This window comes from Hipposideros armiger, unplaced genomic scaffold (assembly GCF_001890085.2).
Source record: "Hipposideros armiger isolate ML-2016 unplaced genomic scaffold, ASM189008v1 scaffold_65, whole genome shotgun sequence".
In the NCBI taxonomy this organism is placed as follows: domain Eukaryota; kingdom Metazoa; phylum Chordata; class Mammalia; order Chiroptera; family Hipposideridae; genus Hipposideros; species Hipposideros armiger.
Genome location: NW_017731415.1, coordinates 4,474,365 through 4,496,879, shown reverse-complemented (window position 1 = coordinate 4,496,879; position 22,515 = coordinate 4,474,365).

Genomic DNA, 22,515 nt, shown 5'->3' with positions numbered 1-22,515 from the left:
ACGGGGAAAAAATGAAAATAAATAGTATATGACTATGATACCATTTGTGTAACTCGACGTAGCTCTTTTGGGGCAATCACTGGCATTGGGAAGAAGGAGACAATTACTTTTATATTGTCCTATATACTTGTATTTTTCTTTCTTGCCCCTAATATTCCTAACGTTTAATAACTAACGATAAACATCCTAGAAATGTGGCCCTTAGAAGTACATACTGCAAAAACAAATAATCTTCAAAAATATTATGAACCCAAGGTTGGAGCATTGAAGGAACAGATTCAAATGACACGCATACAGATTTTTTCAGTATAAGAGAAGAGTGCGTTTAGGTTATGAAGAACTATATTGTATTATTTAATTGGATCCTCCTACAAATAACTATCTGCAATCTATTCATTGGAACACTGATTCATTCATTCAACATAGCCAATTATTGGGTACTTTACAATATGCCAGTAATTACATTAGATACTGGGGGAAAATGAGATGAAAGCACAGAACAAATGTAGCAAGCACAGTGTAAGTATGGCTAGAGCAAGGCATCACTGCTTTAGAAAAATGAGAAACAGTACCACATGGAATCTCATCAACAATAGCAGAGATAACCCAGAAGCAGCTGACCTATTCTATTCAATGCTTCCAGTTCTTACTAGACTATTGTATCCAGTTTGGGGCTCCAAACTACAGACAGATATGAAACCTCGGGGGCTTTTCACAGGAGAACCGCAAAGACAATTAATTAAAGGATGAGGAAGGAAAGTTTATGAGGAGAGGCTACAGAAAGGGGGTGATTAAGCCTGCACAAAGAATGTGAATGGTGATTTAATATTGACCTGTAGAGTAACCAACAGTATTAAAGGTCCTGACTAACTGTACTCTATTGCAACTGGGAAGAGAAAATCAGGAAATAGTTTAAAGCAGCAATGTCAAGTTAGACGTAGCCAAGAGTGAAGGTTGTCAGGCGCTGGTATGAAGGCATGGCATTTCTTCCTCAGGGGGCTTGGTCTTTAAAAAGAAGAGCCATTTCCATCTGCCTGAATGACTTCCCAAATCCCCTTCATCAGTCTGATTCTCTCTCTGGAGAAAGGGATTCCTTGACCTGGCTTAGCAATTCATTCCTATGCCAAATAGCCTTCAAGGTCAGGAAGCACTCTAATATAATTCACCTAAATAGATCCGGCTTCAACTCGAATCCATTTCCTCTTGCTCTTCCTTTCTCTCACTGGAGAGAAACATTTGTCATGGAGCTCCATTTCAGAACATTTCAAATAATTCAAGACAGCAATTTTGTGCTCTAGCCTTCCTTTCTCCCTGCGAACTGATTTCAATCCCTTCAATATTTCACAAATTTTGCCCACTCGCCTTTTAATCTAGTTCATTGCAGCATCAATCACGGCACCTCAATTTATAATAGTGAATCGAAGAGAAACTCCTGGAACCTCTCGTTCTTTGCATATCTTTTATGCAACAGAATCAGCTTTAAGAATCAGCACCTCTAGTCTCATATGGTATCAAGCGATCCCTAAGGGCATAATGTTTTTGTGCCTTGAAAGCTGAATAATCTGTTCAGTTGAATATTTCACTTCAATGATTCACGTACAGGAGGTCAGATCTTGTATTGGATTGTCTCTTCTACTTCCTAAAACTTAAATGTTTGTGGTTCCTGGATATATTAGTCAAAAATCTTTTTGCAGAAAATGCCAAAAACCCAGTTTCAACTAGCTTAGAACAAAAAGGGGATTTATGTAACCAAACCACAGAGGCAGGGGTGCAGCTGAGCCTCAAAAATTGGAATACAAAATCAAATACAACCAATACTTTTTCATCTTAGTCTTTTGACTCTACTCTCTAAAATTCAGCTTCAATGTTTCCTCCCACTAACCAAGTTTGGGAGATGTTTAACTCTTAAATATCAGTTAAATGTGTGCCCTCCTCGCTATTCTGAATTCAAAATGCATCAATGTGTTCCTAATTATCTCGTACCAAGGTTGATGCAACGTCCTACTAGGAGATTCCTCTATCCTCAGCTTCTTGCCTTCTAATCCATTTTAAGTTGTATTATGTCACTTCTTGAGTTATAAACCCCCCAAGTCTAGAGAATAAAAATCCAAACAATTACAAAACTCAAGACCCTTAATGATCAGCATACTTTTGACTCTCTTGCTTCAATCTCTCTTTATAATTTAACTCTTTTGAACTATTTGCATTGTCCTATTTCTGCCACAGCCTCTTAAGTACCCAGGAATATCTTTGCTAGCACTTCAATCTGGATGCTCTGCTCTGCTTTGTCTACCTGATGATTTTGAAAATCACCCCTCAAGATACAACTCAAATTGGATACCTTGTTTGAATGCCTCTACTCAGAGTTAATCACTCTTGTGAAAGGGGGAGCATTATAGTGTAAGAACAAGTACTGTTATGTAGTCCATTTTTCAGATTTTATTTCATTTATCTTATTTTATTCATCTGCTTATCTTCCCTGCTACAGTCTGAACGCTTTGTGGGGACAGAGTTGATGTCTTTTTCATCCCATCCTATTACCGATAAGTTGTGTGATCTGTGTCTTCACTTTTTTAACAAGATGGTGATAACAGTACCTTCTGCATAGGCTTGTTGTGAGGACTAAATGATCAACAAATAGAAAGTACTTAAAACGTAAAATGCCTGGCACGGGAAGCACCCAATGAATGGCACTTCATCGTTACTATTATTTGTTATATTTCTACCATTGTGCTTGGTTCACTGTAATACTCAATAAATTCTGGAGGAATAAAGGGGGTAATTAGACCAGTATAAAAAGAAATAAAGGAATGAATATATCTGGTGGCACCCGAATTGCCAACAGCACTACTTCATAAGTTTCATAATTTTTCTGAAGCTTTTTAATGCCAGGTGGGACATGGTCGTAACCCAAATTTGTTATTAACCAAGATATAGTAAATGATGCATGAAAACAGAGCCGGTGATGCCACTCAGGTCTGCATTGGCCTTATACAGAGCCCTTCCATCACAGATGCACTGGCTGACAGGGGAGCTCAGATGGCTCTTAGCAAGACCCTGCATAGAAGGGATACCCACATCTCCCATCAGAAAATCTCCTCTCAGCTAAGGCCAGGACCTACCGGAAAGGAAAACTGGTGGAAAACTGATGTTCTGACTCCATAGGCTAGGAGATCACTTACCCTTCCCCCACCTCCCAGTATTCTCTCTTCTATAGTTCATCAGCACTGGGGGAAGAAGGTTACCCTTTCTGATATGAACCAGTCTTTCTGTACTGAATGCTTCATGTGAGCTATATAACTGAATCGTCATAACAATGTCTTATCATTCTCAAATTACAAACCAAGACCCTAATAAACCAAAACCTATCTCCTTTCTACTTTATTGTGTGGCTTCTCTGAAATCTACTTTTAAGAGAACAAAGGACAAAGGTAGGAAATACAGATGGGACTCATCTTGCATGTTTATCCTCTTTTGGAATCAGAGAGATGGACTAAGAAAACATCTGAAGTGCCTTTGGAAAGAAGTAATAAGTGAGAGAGAAAGCCAGAGAGACAGAGAGGGAAGACAGCTAGTACTGTTCTTACCAAGAAAGAGCAATAACATGCAGACTTGAAAATAAAGGTGATGTGACTTGGACTCTTATTGTTCCTAACTATTTTCCATACCTTTCTATTGATCCTCCAGTTTTATATGTCATAGGTTTTTGGAGTCAGATATTTTATCTTCACCTCTGCCAATGGCTATATGAATCTGGACAAATAAGTGTGTGTGTGTGTGTGTGTGTGTGTGTGTGTGTGTGTGTGTGTGTAAAAGATAGAGACAGAGACAGAGAGAGAGAGAGGGAGAGAGAGAAAAAATGGGTGTATATATAGTTTTTCCCTTCTCTCATAAATTTTCAAGATCGATCCATTTCATCACCAAGATTAGAGGAAACAGCAACAAACATATGTTGTAAATCTTGTGGCTGTGTACTGGAAAATATCTGTAAGGTAATCTAGTCTCATGTCATCATTTTACAGAGTCAAAGTACTTAGAAAACTAATCTTACTAGTCCACATGTGTCTATGTCTTCTCCCACTAAAAGAATTTTAGAAAACTTTGCTTTCTTCCCAAACATAAAATAATTCAGCTGTTTATAGCACATTTCTTTAATTTATATATACCCATGGACCTTACATAAGAACGCACTACAGAATAAACTAAATGGCAAGTGAGAACACATCCCCTTCGCATTCCTTCTCTCACAAATATGGAGAACTACCACAGCTTGTAACAAACTCATAATGGCAGATGCATTTTTGGAAGGGCTGAATGCCACAAAGTAAATAGCAAGATAAGGCTCTGTCCTATTTCTCCCTAATAACAGCCTTGCAGTTAAGGCATTATTGGTGGTCTACTATCTACAGTGCCAATATTTGTCTTCTGTTACTACATGCCTTTGCAAGAAGGAAACTGAAACAGGTATTTCTGCTCAGCTACCTTTCTATCTTATAGTGATATAGCTTCTGTTCTTTTCTTTACTTTATGGAATTAAATTGTCATAGTCATTGAGGGAAAATAATAACTAAGATATAATAGATTCCTCAGCAGAATGCTTGAGTCCATCATAGAAATATGACTTACTTATAGAAATTTCTCCCTGATCTGAAAATTCCAATCATTTCTACCAGCCAAACCTCTAAAAAGCTTTCAAGAACAGTGGAAAATGTTGGTATTTAACCAACATAAGCCTCTAAAAATTCTTTTAAAGATTTAACAAACCATTTACTTTGGTTCCAGCCAAATTGGGGGGTAGGGGGTGAGGAAAGATTTAAACCTCACTGTAAGTAGACTTTTTTATTTTCTTTCTCTTCTCTTTGAGTGTCATGGTAGAAAGAACACTGGTTTGGACAAAAAGGTGATCGGGGTTTGAATCACAGCTCTGCCCATTGCCAACTTTGTGCCTTGGGAAAAAAATTGAACCTTTTTGTCTACAAAATGAAGAGCAAGTTAACCAGATGACACCTAAAGTTATTCCACTATTGGCATTCCACTCTCAGATTGGATTATCAATCTATTCTAAAACCAAATTCTAATCTGATCTTGAGGAATCCTTCAAGATCTAGAGACAATCACTCCTTGCTTAACACCCTCCCCCCCAAAAAAAAGCAAAATGGTACATTGGTTACCATAATTGTTCCCCAAATTCTTACAAAATAACTTCTGTCTGTAAAATAAAGGCACAGAAGTAGGCAGAGGTGAAGAGAGAGAGAATCCAGACTACCTTGAGGAAAATAGGACGTGTGATACTCCCTTCACCACCAGAGGCAAAGGTGACACTGATCTACAGATTAAGTCTACCATGACTCTGTTCTGAGAGAACATGCTGGAAATGAGCCCCTGGAGGGCTGATGGGATATCAAGCCATGGCAGAACCTAGTTAGGTTATATGTCAGAATCTGTGTGGTTTTATTACCGAATGCAAAAACACAATCTTTGGCCCAGGCAGCAGGGTAGCATAGCTGTGCCTTGGAGGTCTTGCTCCTTTGACGGCTTGTGTGTATCCACCCGTGACCCCCAGGGGGCACTGCAGAGTCTGAGGCGGAGGCTGACATGGCCCCCTGACAGAGGAGGGGCCAGCAGGACTCAGCAATGAAGCAGAGTCACACCAGACTTAAGGTCTCTCCCTGGCCCTGTTCTGTGTCCTGGCTTTATTTTTTGTGTTGTGTTTTGTTTTTCATTACTTACCACCAGAGAAAAGCCTGAAGATTTACTGACTTGGCTTCTGATCAACTTATTTTTTCTTTAGAAAATCCACTCTCTCTCTCTTTGAAACTTCTATTTTATAGCTCTCTTCTCAGGTTCCCTTAGTCCTTCAATAACGTCACACTCTCGAACACATAAACCAACCTGCATGTCATTTTTCATGCTCTCCTTGTACATGAGCAGATTCAAACTTAGACCTGAATAGCAAGTCTCTACTCTTTACTCTGCTGTGACCCATCATGTTTTGCAAAGTCTTCCCAAATTCTGATTTCGCAAAAGGTGGGAATGCAGTCTCAAGATGTGGGTTTTCAGAGCAGACAGTGTGAAATACTAGCTGTGCCCCCACAGTCTTGAGAGCATGAGGAAATTCACCCAATCTCTTACTTATTCACTTCTCAAAGTCTCTGTTTATTCACCTCTAAAAGTGAAAGATAAATCCCTACTTCGGAGTACTTAGTGTGATAACATAAATGGACAAAACACAGTTCCTGACACAAAGTGAGGATTTTTAAATATATTTAATTTTTATGGTCTTACTACTGCTATTAATACAGTATGTGAAATTAAATAAGCCAAAATATATGAATCAAATAATGAAAAAAAGCTGTCCTCAAAGAATTTAAGTCAAGTCATGATACAATTTAAAATATCAAAATTTCCTTGCTGATTTACACTGTCAAAAGGAATTAAGTTGAGAAAAAATAAACTGTTTCTATAGGTTCTACACAATATCTAGCACTAAGAATAAAGTCTAAGAGTAGTAAGCGCTTAATAAATATTGGAATAGATGAATAGATGTCTCTCTCTAGAACATCCTCTCAAATCAGGAGAAACAGGGAGGTTTCCACATTTACTCACTTTTCTTGCGAGCCACCTACTTGGACCAAATGGCACAAGACTTCCAAGATGTTCTGATGAACAGGTCCATCCCATACCCTGTATTTAGTCCCATGTGTTCCCTAACTGCTGAAGGTGCAACTTTCAAATAGGGAAACCGATTATCTCCTCCATCTGCTCACTTTGATCTCTGTCAAGAGATTGGGGTGATTAGATGTCTTTGAAGTGTAGCATCCTGATCATAAAAGAGGTAATGGTGGCTCTATCCTCTGAACAAAAGTGTCCATATTAGCACTCTCAAGTCCAATGATGGGTGCCCATTTTAAAGGAGCATTGAGAGAGAGAGAGAGAGAGAGAGGATACTAAATACAAGGTGGTATCCCGGAACAGAAGACGAACATTAGGGGGAAATCTGGTGAAATTCCAATAACGTCTGTAATTTAGTCAATAATATTGCATCAACATTAATTTCATCGTTTTGACAAATAGACAATGGTTATGTAAGGTGTTACCATTGAGGGACACTGAGTGAAGGGTATACAGTAACTCCTTGTGCTATCTTTGCAATGTTCCTATAAGTCTAAAATTATTCCAAAATAAAAGTTTATTTTAAAATATCATGGAGAAAATCCAAGACACTGACCAATCGTTTGGGACATGGTGACATAAGCTACAGTAGGGAGCCATACAGTTTAGTGACAGGTACAAGAGCATAGAGTAGTGGGTGATATCATAATAATAGCAAACATATGTAGTGTTTGCATACATAGCAACGTGCCTTATCTATATTAAATCTCTTAATCTGCACAATCATTTATGAGCTAAGTGCTGTTGTTGTACCCATTTTGTAGACAAGGAAACTGAGGCTCCAAAATCTTGAATTACCTTCCCAAAGTCACCAAACTAGAAAGATGCAAAGCCAGCATTATGAACTTAGGCAGTTTAGCTCACAATCCTGTGCTGTTAATACAATCCATCTTGTAGCTAAGGAAAGATGCAGCAATAAGTAAAAAGAGGCTGAAGGCATATTTATGAAAGACAAATTAGAAATACTACTAGAAAGTAGAATAATGCAACTTAAAAAGAAGAAGCAAAGAGAGATGACTTGGGTTTTGATACCAGCTCTACCACTAATGAGCTGGGATGACGTCAATAATAACTTGCATTCTTTTGAGCCTCAATTTTATTATCTTTAAACAGATAATGGTGATTATAGTACACATGGAAGATGATTAGAACCAAAAAAAATTTTTTGAAGTAGGAAAATATAAACCGTCAGCCACTTCTGCCAGAACAAGTTGATACAGAAGCCACATCAACATGGGTATTTCACTAATGAATTTAGGCAAAAAATCTGAGTAATTTTTTTTAAAGTAAGTCTAACAAATCATCTAGTATTTCATAGTACAATAAAATAAAGCAGTTGTTATACTAAAAAGTTAATGTAACAATGCCACAATAATTAATTAACTGAGTGAAAAATTTTTTGAACATTTACATGTGCTAGGCAGAGACTCAAAGCTGGTAAAACAGAGGTCAATGATATGTGTTTTCTGTCCTCAATATTTGGAAAATGCTTACAGTTGGTGTGACACAGACTTAACAGATAACTTTTAAAAAGTGATAACTGCTATGATTGAGAAGGGAGCAAAGAGGAAGGGGCCATCTATCTAACCCAGATAAAAGAAAAATGTTTGGAGAATAAGGAACATTTTTTCAGAGAGAGAAAAGGGGAAAAACATCTTAGGAAAAGAGAACTGTGCATTCACAGAAAAGACTGGGACATGATGCAGAATTCTGAGAGGTTTACATCCGTTGTGTGGAAAGAAATTGAGATGAGCGGGGGCGAGGCTATCTATATAAATTGAGCATGATTGGCTAAGACCAGGAAAGGGAATCAGATGAGATTTGTAAGCAGGAAACCTCTTTGATTAGATTTGATTTTGAGGAATGGCATTAACTATATTATTCTGCACTGACCTAATCAGGTCACATCTGGAACATTAGGTCCAATTATAAGTGTCCCATTTTGAGAAAAATATTAACAAATGAAAGCATATGCAGAAAGGCTACTGAGATGGCAAATGTGCTGAAAATTCTCTTTAATAATTATAAGAGAGCATATTTAACTCAGTTTTGCTAATAGTCAAGAACGTACCTAATACCCTGGATGTCAAACCCATCTCCCACACAACTTAACCCAAATCCAATAGGAAGTTATCTTCAATACTATGCATGGAAGTCTTATTTTCTTAAGTAAAGCTGCACAAGGTTGGAATGGGTCCAAGTGTGTAAGAAAAGGAAGAGATGATTGAAGAAGAATGGAGGATAGAATAGCATCTTTTTTTCCCCATTCCTTTGGATTAAGCATAAATCTACTATTGATAAATGGGAGGAGGCTGATAGAAGAATCGAGGGGACTTCATGATGTGACAGAGAGCTGCTTCTGGCATCTGAAGATAACTTAAGGCCCCAAGAGGAGGGTGAAGCCCCTTCCCCTTCTTGTCATGGTGCCCAGCACCATTTTTTGTAAGGCTTGGAAACCTTGGGATTTTCCTTGAGGGCAGTGATAATGAATATGAAACATGTGGGAGTCTAAGCCTGGACGATGCACATGGTTATACAGCTGATAAACTTGAAAATTCCTTTGAAGACCTTCAAATACAACCAAGCGCAATTTGAGGATGAGAGACACAGTACTGTAACATCACAGGTAGGCACGAAGCCAAGAGACAACTGGCTACCAGTTGAATATAGTTCACACTAAAAGAAAGTAGACTAAAAGAAGATGATTAAATCCTATTATAAAGAATGAAATACTAGAGGAATGGGTCAAGGACAATGGATAAAAATAATACAGAATTGAAGTTTTTAATGACATTAAGTTTCGGGGTATTTAGAAGTAAAACCTCAAAGAGTGTGAGTTTTACATGGGCTTCAAGCATCCTGAAGCTAAGCTCCACTGCTCCCCCACAAGGCGGAAGAAGATGGCAGACATGGGTGAGAAAAGATCCAAGTTCCATCGTGTGTGGTTTCCAGCTCAGGTCAACCAAAGTTGAAAAATAAAGAACTATCAGGAGACAAAAACAAGGCAGTAAAGTTTTAAACTGAAAGCTAACGTAGAAAAATAACTTTAGAAAGCCAGCATCTCCAGGTGGCACGAAGAGCTTGTTATAAGAGTTTGAAAAGTAATACATCCTTTGGCCAAGAAAATGGTAACTTTAAAGACATAGCAAAGTACTTTTGCATTAATGCATAATAAAAACAGATAATCTTTCCCTCCCTCCNCCACCACCCCACCTAGGCTCCAAACACATGGAAATCCATTGTTGCCCAATTTTCCTGATACTTGAGACAGCACATTCTTGATACATATACTTACGGCATTAGGAAAATATTTCCTTTTACTCCTTGAGGGTGACTAAGATTAAGCATAACTCTGTCTTTATATGACCTTACTAACCCTGCTGGCAGGAACTAAGAATTTTAGTCTCAAGGGTTAGGCAATCTGACAAGAAGATAGGCAGGGAAGTGGGCAAAAACAGGGTAAGCTGTGTGTTCCCACCTAACAAGTAGCACTGGGCATCGATGCACTATAGCTTTCTAGAGTGCAAGAGCACATGTATAAGAAACTAGGGCCACTACTCAGTCCTCAGGATCCTCATGACATCATCAAATCACCCCCCATAAAGCTTCTACATCTTTGTTTCTAATCCAGAAATAGAGTGCATTCCTTGGCCCTCCTGGGAAACACAGCATGTGAGTTTGTCAGTGTTGATCCACACATTAAATATTACTACAGCATACAGTAATACCTTGGTTTTTGAGCATAATTCATTCCAGAAACAAACTACTCATATTGCAAGACATCACTCATTTACCACATTAAAATGTGTTAGAGGACTGGCCAAGTAGCTCAGTTGGTTAAGAGTGAGAGCCCTGAGCAACAGGGTCGCCGGGTTCAATTCCCACATAGGCCAGTGAGCTGTGCCTGAGCTGAGCTGCCACTGAGCTGCCAACCGGTGGCAGGATGCCTCAGCTGGTAAGAGCATGCACTCTTAGTGATTTCTGGGTCGACTCTCACATGGGATGGTGAGCTATGCCCACCTGCAACTAAGATTTAACATAGCACCTTGAGCTGAGCAGCCGAGAGCTGCCGACGGGCAGCCGGATGGCAACTGGACTTGGAACACAGCTAGCTACGCCCTCCACAGCTAAGACTGAAGAACAACTTGGCTGTTCCCCTTCCCCAATTAAAAAAAAAAAGGGTTAGAAATATTTGCTTGTCTTGCAGAACACTCGCAAACCACGTTACTCACAATCAAAGCTTTTACTGTATTTCTCTTATTTCTCCATCAAAAAATAAAACCTACATCCCTATGGAGCAAATACAACCTTTTAGAAACCACTACTCTCCAAGCCTTTTTGATTATCCACTATATCACTAAAATGTATTTAAATACACTCTTGATATGTTTGTTGATTTACTTATGTTGTATATAAAACCATCCCATTAGTGAGACATATTACAAAGTACGAGATCTGACAATTAAGTTCACAGACTTGTTGCAACCATGTTGCTAACCTTTTAGATATCAGAGGGATTATTCATTGTGAATTTGTACCAACTGGACAAACAGTTAACAAACTTTACTATTTGGAAGTGCTTAAAAGGCTGTGGGAAAAAGTTAGACAATCTGAACTTTTGTCAACAATTCATGGCTCTTGCATCACGACAATGCACCAGCTCACACGGTACTGTCTGTGAGGGAGTTTTGAGCCAGTAAACAAATAATTGTATTAGAACACCCTCCCTACTCACCTCATCTGGCCCCCAATGACTTCTTCCTTTACCCAAAGATAAAGGAAATATTGACAGGAAGACATTTTGATGACATTCAGGATATCAAGGGTAATACGATGACAGCTCTGATGGCCATTCCAGAAAAAGAGTTTCAAAATTGCTTTGAAGGGTGGACTAGGCACTCGCATCAGTGCATAGCTTCCCAAGGGGATTACTTCAAAGGTGACCATAGTGATATTCAACAAGGAAGTATGTAGCATTTTTTCTTGGATGAATTCGTGAACTTAATTGTCAGCCCTTGTATGCACAATATACATTAAAGAAAAATAAAGTAAATGTTAAATAAACTGTATTTGTAAATACTTTTATTTTTATGTATTTATTGAAGATGCAAAATTAATAATGTTCTAAATAATAAAAATTAGTGCAAAATTAATGGTAAAAATTATATAATTAAAAATTAATAAATATTAAAATATTCAAAATAAATATGAAAAATTAATAAATATAACTTAATAGTTTTTTATATCTAATTTTAAAGTTTATAAAAGTTTAAAAGGAAATCTTATAGTAGCAATGAAAGAAGTGCATTGTTGGCCATTTTTTAGTCCCACCTACAAATAGTCAAAGGTTTCAGTTTTTAATAGAGCTGGTAAAATTCCTTCTTCTCACATAGTAATGAAAAATTAGTTCACCCGAATTAACACAAATGTGTACATTTTCTATTATAATAAATCAATTTAAAATTTGTTGAAACATCTTTGGAAGAATTTTTTAAGATTTTTAAAAATTCTATTTACAAGTATTTAACTGTGCGGCATGAGAGGATTTAAACAGGGACTCATCTGAATACTCTTTAGTAACAAAATCCACACAGTTCCAAGCATCTTTTTCAAAATACTCTCTTCACAGTATATGTATTTTAAAAATCCTTTCTCTTCATCACCTTAAAGGGAAATATTAAGTATGTCTAGATTTTCATAACTGTTAGTGTAGCACCCTGCCAAAGCTGTTAGTCATCACGGAAAGCTTGCTGAGTTTGTCACTCTCATCTTCTTTAAAAGATAAATGCATAACTGATTTTTAAGTTTATAAACCCTTTTAAATATTATGGTATAGCAGCAAGCTCTTAGCAATATCCATTCTCCTCTTCTTTAGTTAAAACATCACCAACTTTATTTGAGCACATGTAGCTAATGTCACATTTCTGTTTCCCTTACAGCTGGGTATGGCTATGGGAATAAATTCTGGCAAACAGGAAGTGAGCTTTGAGACTTCCTGATTGTACCCTCTTCTTCAGATCCCCTTTCCATGGATGGCTGGAAGATAGACATGGCCCTGAACTGTCCTCAACTATACAAATGAGAGAAACTCCTTTAAGTGACAGAGAGACAAGATAGAATGAACCGGAGTCTTCAACCAGCATTAAACGGTTGTCTAGCCCTGGATCTCACAACTTAGATTACTTAATGAGAAAGGGAAAAACAGGAGTAACAGCTCTAACATATTCTTTTGGTCCCACAATGGGTCATCTTGAGCAATTGCACTTCGGAGAACATTGCTTCAGATGAGCAACTGACTAAAACAGAAAATTCCAGGAGGGTTCACCAAAAGAAGGAATCTAGAGAAAAAGCTTTTTTCCTTGTTTTCCTTATGCTCTACTCTGGCTTTTACTTTCTTCCCCTGCTAATTTTGCTTCAGAACTTAATTCCGGACAATTTAATTTGTGCAAACATGGCTTGGTATAGTTTTTGTAAAAACAGACGCAGCTTCTACCAAAATGCTACCTTGGAAATATCCTATTCACATAGTATTGAAGACCAATTTGTTTAATACTTAAAATATTTGTTTAAATATACTCTTTGCATTCACTTTACCTCTCTTTTTCCATCTATTGTTCCTTTCTTTGTTCAGTCTTATTCATTCTGAAAATATATCATCTACTGTCCTTCATATGTTTATTTCTCTTTCATTTTTAATGCTAATACTGCTACCAGAGAATTTTTCTCCCTAATATGCCTTCTTTATAAGATTTGCGTGACAAGAGTGTCTAAGAAAAATTTTAAACTTTCTACGTAGATACATTGGATAGCGCCTGCGAAGGCCTTATGCCCACTTTTAAGTTGAAACTGACACTGATAATTAGTCCTCAGATCTACTTGACCTCTAAATGTATGCACATGTGCATAACACAATACCTGCATATATCAAGGAGCAGTGTAACAGGATACATTGCCTGGATCTTAAACCCTTGCTTTATCATTTACTAGCTGAATAAACTTGGGCAAATTGCTTAATCATTCTATGAATCCATTTCCTGGGAAATCAAATGAGAATAATAATAATAATTGTGCTTAATTATAGGACTGCTGTGAGGATTAAATCATGTCCAGTGCTTAAAACAGTATTTGGCATATAGCAAGTGTTATAACTGTTATTATTTCAATCGACTACCTCATTAGATGTATCCCAGGTAGTCCACTTTTTAGAAAATCCAATATTTATGGTTTAATGTAAAGGTGTAAGGAACACAGAAGTTTGGGGGAGTCTATCAAACAAGACATATCACTGTGAGAGAGGAAGTTTCACCAGTAGACAAAGCCAATTTTTTTTTCACCTGGGCAGAGGTACCTAAATAACATTTTATTGGAACACAGCCATCCCATTCAATTACAGATTGTCAATGGCTCATTTCAACGTGGACTCCACTATTTAAAACATACTAACCAAGGGGATTCCTCCCCCACTTAAGTCTAAACATCCAAAAATAGACATAAAAAAGGAATTTAGAATCACTGTGTTTTTTGTTTTTTGGTTTGATTTTTTTTTCTGAAATGGAAAGGACTCCAGGGATTCTGAAACAATGGTTCTCAAAGTATGGTCCAAAAACTCGGGGTACCCTGAAACCTCTTCAGTGGTTCAGTGAGGTGAAAACAATTTTTATAATGACACTAAGAAATCATTTGCCTTTCTTAAGCTCATCCTCTCACAAGGAGACAATGAAGTTTCCAAAGCTACATGACTGTGACATCCCAACACATTGAGTATAGAAGCCCACATAATCTAGCTGTCTTCTATTAAACCAGACATTAAAGATATTTGGAAAAACCACCTCATTAAATTTTTTCTGAAAAATCTAATTACTTTCTATGAAAATATTTTGTTTATATGAACATATATTGGCCCTATGTTTATTTTAAATTATTTAATAAATAGATATGTTTTAATTTTTCGATTTTAGCTACTTCTCTGGAAAGCCAGTGTTATGCTGATAAACCGCTCACTGAATAAAAAGCCCCAATGGGTAGCCTTTGCCTATTTCCATGATGTAAATATTTCATCCATGTTCATTTCAAGCTACCAATGGTTTAACTATACATCATAGAATTTGTGAATATTTAACAATTGGCTCTCACAGCATGGACACTGGGTTAGCACAAAATAAACCCAAAAAAACAACAAACAAAAAACCCACTATAAGGGCTTAAGTACTTTTGGTGTGTAGAGGGGTCCTGAGATCACATGTTTAAGAACTGCTGTTCTAATAACACCCCTACTTTTACAGATAAGCCAGTGAAACGAATGGCTCCAGTTTACCCAAGTAATCTAGTACAGGGCCTACTCTAGGACCCAACCCTTTTATTCCTATTTCTCAAAGCTGAAACGGAAAAGAAAGAATATTGTCCCAGCACATGGAAGCACCAAACCTGATTTCATGTGAAAGACAAGGAAGGTATGGCAATGGGGAGTGAAGGTGAGAGAAACAGAATGAGGACAAACCATTTTTATTAAAAGCCTCTAAGGACAAATACCACATAAAACATAAGGATTTTTTTTTTAATAAAAGGATGCCCGAGGTAAGCAAAATTAACAGAAAAAGTAGCCTCCTCAGACCAAAGCCTCTTTATTCCTTAAATCTCCATCCCCAGTGAAAAGAACATTTTATCATAATCCTTTCAAAAGAAATAAATCCTAAGTCAAATAAACACAGCATGTTATGCAGTCCCCCTTTATTCGAAGGAGGACAGTATGACAGCCTGCTCTGAGGAAGAGCAATTACAGCTTGATGTCCTCAGGACACACTCTCTGCACTTCATTGTAAATCAAAGTCCATCTCTGAAGGAGAGATACTCAATTCTACCTGTAAAAGTAAGGCCTCATGCTTGTTCATCGCGTCCTAAAGACAGGGACAGAGAGAACTTGGCTTACATCTCCCTTAACTGAATCCATCTAGAGCAGTCTCCAGATATATTCAGACATATGCATATTAAGCCACATTCCTGTTGAATCCTATAAGTATAGGACCAAGCTGGCCTGGGCAGAGCATGCTGATAAATCCATATCAATCTTATAACAATCTGTGAAACCCAATCCCAGTTTGCATTGCTAAGTTATAGAGGTTCCCTTGAAATTCCAGGTCTTCCCTAATCCAACAGGTTTCATGGAAGTGGAGAGTAGGACAGACTTTCAGGAGCCAGACAAACAGCATCTCAAGCCACAGGTCAAGACATCACCCTGATCACAACAGCTAGTGTCTAGCAACTGCACTTCATGTATTAACACAGGGTATTTAAAGAAATCACTGATAACTGCATGAGCACACAACAGCTAACGAACCTGAAACTGGAACAATCAAGAAGAAATTCCAAAAAGGTTTAGAAAGTTAAAATTTCCCCCAAGATATCACCTATAGAACATCCTTTACAACTTCAGAACATCCCTAAATAAAAATTCTTCTATTCTCACTCCCCTCTCTAAAAGGTTCTATCACGTTTTTATTATATTTTCATAATGTTGGTCATGGTTTGAAATATTTATTTATATTTTGCTTGCTTCTTGGGTTGTGGGGTTTTTTTTGTTTTTTTTGGGTCTGCTCACCTAATCATAGAATATACATAAACTCTGAGAACAGGAACTACATTCCCATAACATAAACCAATGCCTGTGACACGTACGATACTAATAAATATTTGTTGAATGCCCAAATGTACGAGCCCAGGGTCAATCTCTCCTCTGTTCAATTTCTCCTTCTCTTCTGTCTTCCAAATCTCACATGAACGCTGCTCCCTGGCAGACCCTAAACTGGAACCATATGGAGTAGGGGAGCTCAGGGAACACAATTCCTGACTTCTCCTCTGCCTAAGCATGTGTTGGTGGTGAATCTAAGTTGACAGTAGACAACCTGTCATGGGAAAGTTGTCCCCTGGGCGTCACCACAGGCTCCCTTTGGGCTACTTCGCCATGATGGGTGCACAAAAGTTTCCTAATATCTCCAAAGCTCCATCAAACATAAATGCAAAAACATGATTTTCCTATGGGGAAAGACTGAAAGTTTGCAAGCAACGAAATGGGACAGTGAGAGAGTCCCGCTAGATAGGGATTCCATCACTGAAGAGCCACTGAACTCCATGGGAGCAGAAACCGGAAGTAAGACAGCAAAGGTCAGAACAAGGAAGGGCAGTGGTAGCGGTGGCGGTTGTTATATTAATTACTTTTCTGTTGCTTAATGAGCACCACTCCTGGTGTCGGAGCAGGCAGAGAAGGAGTCTGGCGTGGGCTACATGCAGGTGTGTAAGCAGCTAATGGAAGTGACAGCTAAGATGACATATAACCAGGGTGTTGAAAAATGAATTATCCATGTGGTTTAAATGGGCCAAATGATATATTGGAACATCATGCGGTTTAGCACAAAGCATGGCATTCAAGATGGAAGATCCAAATCCTAACCCTGGCTCTCAGACAGACCACTTTTACGAGACCGAATGAGTCATTTCAACCACACTATGCTGTGGTTTCTCCCTCAGTCAAATCAGTGTAGCAAAATGGATTGCCCATTGACAACACAGGATGTTGCGAAGAGACAAGGGAGGGAACAACAAAAGTCGCCTATTCTGAACACTGCAAGGTGCAGGCCTTGTGCAAAATAATGGCTCTTATTGTGTGATTGTCAAGGCAGGGTTCTTGCAACATTAATTTGTTTTCCAAACTAATAAATCCCACTTTTCTAAAATGGTGCAATACATTAGAAATGTTAAACTTTATTGCTTGAATTCTATGTCCCCTCCCTTTATATGAATTTTCATTATATACCACAAACATTTAGAATTAAAGAATTCATTTTTGTTACAGCAACTGTTGCCAATAATTTGCCTGCAAGATCCCCTCTGGCCAGAAATATGCATCCTTGTCCCTGTATTCACAATCTTATATTTAGTCCTTGCCAACAAGCCGTTTAGGTTGCTCCAAATCAAATAAACTCTGAAGCCCACACAGTAAGTATTAGATCATTACTGAGGAGGCGGTTCACAGGCTGGAGGTGCAAACAAAACTCAGGGCAAAAGGGAATCACCAGGCCTGAAGTTAGACACAGAGGCAATTATGCAAAGTGGAAAAAGCATGAGACAAGGAGTCAAAAGAGCTGGATTTCAAGACAGCTCTGTCACTAGTGGTATAGCTTGGTCAATCCTAAACAGGACTTGGGACCTCAGCTATAAAATAGAAATAATAGGTTAAGCCAGGTGACCACATGCAAGAGGGCATGCAGTACTCAATTCAGCAAGCACTCAGTGCCTGTAAGAGGAAAAGCTTTGGAGCCATACTGCTTGGGGCTTAATTCTAGTTCTAACTCTAACCAGGTGACCTGGGGCAAGACCGTTAACCTCTCTTTGCCTCAGTTTTCTTATCTCTACAACAAGGACAGTAACAGTGGCTACCCCATGCTGAGGTGTGAATTAAATGAGTTAACCTGTGTAAACCATTCAGAAGTATGTGGCACACAGTAGCACAAAAAACATGCGAGCCACAGAGGACACAAAGATCAAATAAGGTATCATCCATGCCTCAAAGAAGTCATACGTATAGCAAGTGATTTCCCAAGGTCTCTTCCAAATTCATGACTCCCTGAATGTTAGTTAATTTGGGTTTTGCTTTCTCATTTCTCAGGTCTTTCCTTACAGCCAAGAAAATTTCATAAAAACTGGCTGTTTACTGCGGAGCGGTTGCTTGCCTGCCATTGCAAGCCCTGTCTCACCTGAGAAACGCTGTTCGGTGACAGAGGTGTGAATCCTCTCTATAGCACTTGCTGTATCACAGAGAACAAGTCACCATGGGACCAAGGGCAAGAGCACTGACAGGTACACCAAAAATCTAAGCAGTTTCCAGAATCTTCTTGCTAGAAATAAGACAAGGGGTGGCAAATACAAAGAAAAAATTCTCTTTATTCATTTGAAGAATCTCGTGGGTGAGGAACAAAAATCAGATTTAATGAGCTCTAAATTAAAGACACTGTGAAGATGCTACCATGGTAGGTTTCCTAATTCAGCATTTCATAGTAATGACGGTAAACCACTTACCCTCTTTGCAAACCTATAGCCTTCCTACTATGCTCTTCTCTCTCAGCAGTTGTCCTCAATGAAAGTCCCATGCTTCCTGAGAAAGACATATTTCAGTGGTTTCCTATCACCAAATGTGTAATTTATCTTTGCCACTTCCTTGTCTACCCTTTATTTTTGTACATCATTCTTACTTAAATGGAAGAGCTGTTCCTCTTTCTCACACAGTATAAACCTAGGTAATAAATCCCACCCAATCTCCGTATTCCAGTTCTCTTACAAGCTATATTTAATTATTCCTTTCCTGTAGCTCCACTGTTCTTCCACTTCAGTACATAAACTTAGTCAAGGATCTCAAATTGTAAAAAACAAAGTAGAAAGAAAAAAAAAAAAACACCTCTGCCTCACTCCCACACACTCTAGCTTCAACCCTACCTTTTTCAACTTTTTTAAAAGCCACAATTCTCAAAGTAGTTATCTACAATGATATCACCATTTCTCCACTTTGTTTTTTCACATTAACTCGTTCACAGCAGGCTTCTGTTCCACTGAAGCTGTTCTTGCTGAGATATGCAAGGATACCCATTACCATTCGTATCTCTAAGTCCAACAGACGCCTGAGTTTTTATCTTGCTTGACCTGACAATGGCATTTAACCTTGTTACCACTTCCTCCTTAAAACACACACACACACACACACACACACACACACACACACTTTGTACTCAGTGTCAGCACACCACATGCTCCTGCTTTCCCACGTACTTCTTTAGCTGTCTTACCCACGTCTCTGTTGACTCCTCCTTTGCTACCCATTTCCCAAACATTATCCCCAAGATAACAGCGCTATCCCCAAGACTCCAGGCTCATCTCTCTCCATGCTGCCTTAAGTGATCTCACACATACTCACAGCTTCAGTATATCTCACCTCCAGTCCAGACTGACCTAATCTGACCTTTAGACTCAGATACCCAAATATGTGGTCCATGTCTCTACTTGAGCTGTCTCCCAGGCATCTCAAAATCAGTTTTCCCAGACTAGTCATAGCATTTCCATCGATACAAGTGCCCATGCTGGTACTTGGGGAATAATCTTTCACTCGTTCCTCTTACTCAACCTTCACATCTGATCCATAATTACATAATTTTACCATTCTTGTTTCTCAGCTTAAATGTCATTTTCTAAGAATAGCCTTTCTTGGATCCAAAGATATAATTAGCTCCTTTCCCTTCCTCTGCACTTTATGGTTCCATACATAGTTTTCCTTTCTTCTCCAACTCTGTTATATATAAACCCAAACCACCATCTCCTTCTGCTCATGTTTTACACTCATAATATTAGAATTTATATAGTATGTCTTCCTTGCTAAGCAACTTAAGGGCTTATTGACCTTGTTGTATCTGTATATCCAGTGTCTTAAACAAAGACTGGCACATATAGATTATTTAGTAAACATTTCATAATGAATGAATGAATAAGCTTTAAATGTGATTTAATACTTCAAGAGAGGCATCTAACCAAGTTCCAGATTATCATGGAGAACTCCCAGAAGCCTTATGTGAGCTGAGATTTGAAGCATGACTTTGAGATTGTCAGGCAAATGACAGAAGTATGAAGAAAGATGGATGATTCTGGTAAAGGAAGTGAAGGTGTAAGAATAGTTCCGTGTGACTTGATCTTCACACCTGAGGGAGTCACATAAGTCAGTCAGACCTACCTGACTCTGAAATCACTGTAGATTATCCACACAGGCCATTTGTTTTGAACCAAATTTGCCCACTGCCCCCAACTTATAAGTTGAAGCCCTAATGCCCAATGTGATAACATTTGGAGGTGGGGCCTTTGGGAGGTAATTAGATCTATATTATGTCATAAGAGGTTTGGATAGTCCTGATGAGATTAGAGGCCTTATAAGAAGAGGAAGACAGAAAGATATCTCCATGTGCACACACAGCTAGAAGGCAGCTGTCTACAAGACAGGAAGTGGGTCATCACCAGGAACTGAATGTTCAAACACCTTGATCTTGGACTTCCCAGCCTCCAGAACTGTAAGAAAATTAAATTATCTTGTTTACGCCACCAGCCTATGGTATTTTTTATAGCAATCTGAGCTAACTAATACACCATAATAAAATGCCTTAAGAGGTTTAACTGAGTTCAATGTATAATATGGAACCACTGAAAGATTTCAATGAGGGGGTGGAAGGGCACATGATCAGATTTGTGCTTTCAAATATGCACTGAGCAGGCCGGCTGAGTGGCTCAGTTGGTTAAGAGCTTGCTCAAGCGTTTGAGCTCTGAGCAATAGCGGTTCGAGTCCTGGCCCGAGCTGAGCAGCCACTGAGCTACCAACAGGTGGCAGGATGGCTCAGCTAAAAAAATATATATATATGCACTGAGCTTTTAATGTAGAAAAATGTATCAATATGGAGCAAAACTAGAATCCCAACTGCCAGGTAAACAACATTTTAATGATCCACTCAAAACATGATGATTACTAGAAGAAACATTTGAAATGGAGAAGGAAAGTAGCACATATATTTAAGAGATTAGAAAATAAATGCCATCAAACTTCTTAATGTGTTGGATTATAAGGTACCATTAAATGGATACCATTTAGTAAAATAGATAAATGAAAAGAAAAGCAGTTTTAGAGGGTAATTACCAACTTTAGTTTTAGATATTTGATTTGAGTTCCTTGTGGGACATCCAAAATTTTCTGTCCAGTAACTGATTGGTTATAAAAGACTAGAACTCAGAGATATAAGTTAAATAGATGCATGGGTAGATGATTAGATAGATGTTTGGAGAGAAAGGAAGGGAGGAAGAGGGAGAGAGGGAGGAAAAAAAGAAAGAGAGCTAAATAAATAGGTTTGGAGCTGTTCACAATAAAGATAATTTAAGTCCGGTGAGGGGATTAATTCTATAAGAGAAGTATAAAAATTCAGATAAGAAAAAGGGAAAGAAAAGACTTTGGACAGAACTTGGAGACACACCAAAAGTTAAAGAATATATCCAGATAACTTGGGAGTGAGAATATTTGGTCATATAAAGAGGTTTTTTAAAAAAACTGTTCAAGAAAATGTAGTTTATTGGAGTGTGTCATCCACTAGTTACTAATTGTATAATCTTAAGCAAGCTTCTTAATTCTCCTGTGCTTCAGTTTCTTTATCTGTAAAATGGGGAAATGATAGCCTAACCCCACAAGACAGTTGTAAAAATTAAATTAGCTCATCAGCATTTATTTATAAAAGCTTGGGGATATGTCAGAACATTAGCCAGCATAGTGTTGTTGACATTAAGAGAGGTTTTCACGGGCAGCTGCCTTCAGAAATCTGCTCAGCCCATCTGAAATTCCTTTTTCAGGTAATCCCTGTTTCCATAATGCAGAGCACTAACTACCAATATCCAAAATAGAGGATATGATGCTGAAAACACACACACACACACACACACACACACACACACACACACACACACCGTGAACTTCAACTAATGGTGCCATAATAGTGTTCCACTAATATGTCTTGGAAATTAAGGCCTGTGTGATTTTGCTCACTTTGGCCCACCCTTCCACAGCTGCTAGCAGTGAGATCATCTCCCCCATAAAGCCATTTTTCACACTTGGTCCTCTCAAGTAATGCCGTTTATCTCTTTTTCATAGGTTCTGAAGCCCTTTGTTTCAGCCCTAACTTGGTATACAGCCTTGGGTTCAAGTCTCCCTTTCTAGGGCTACCTTTTCTTATATAAATAAGATTTTTTTTACTTAAGAAATTTATAATTTATAATTTATTT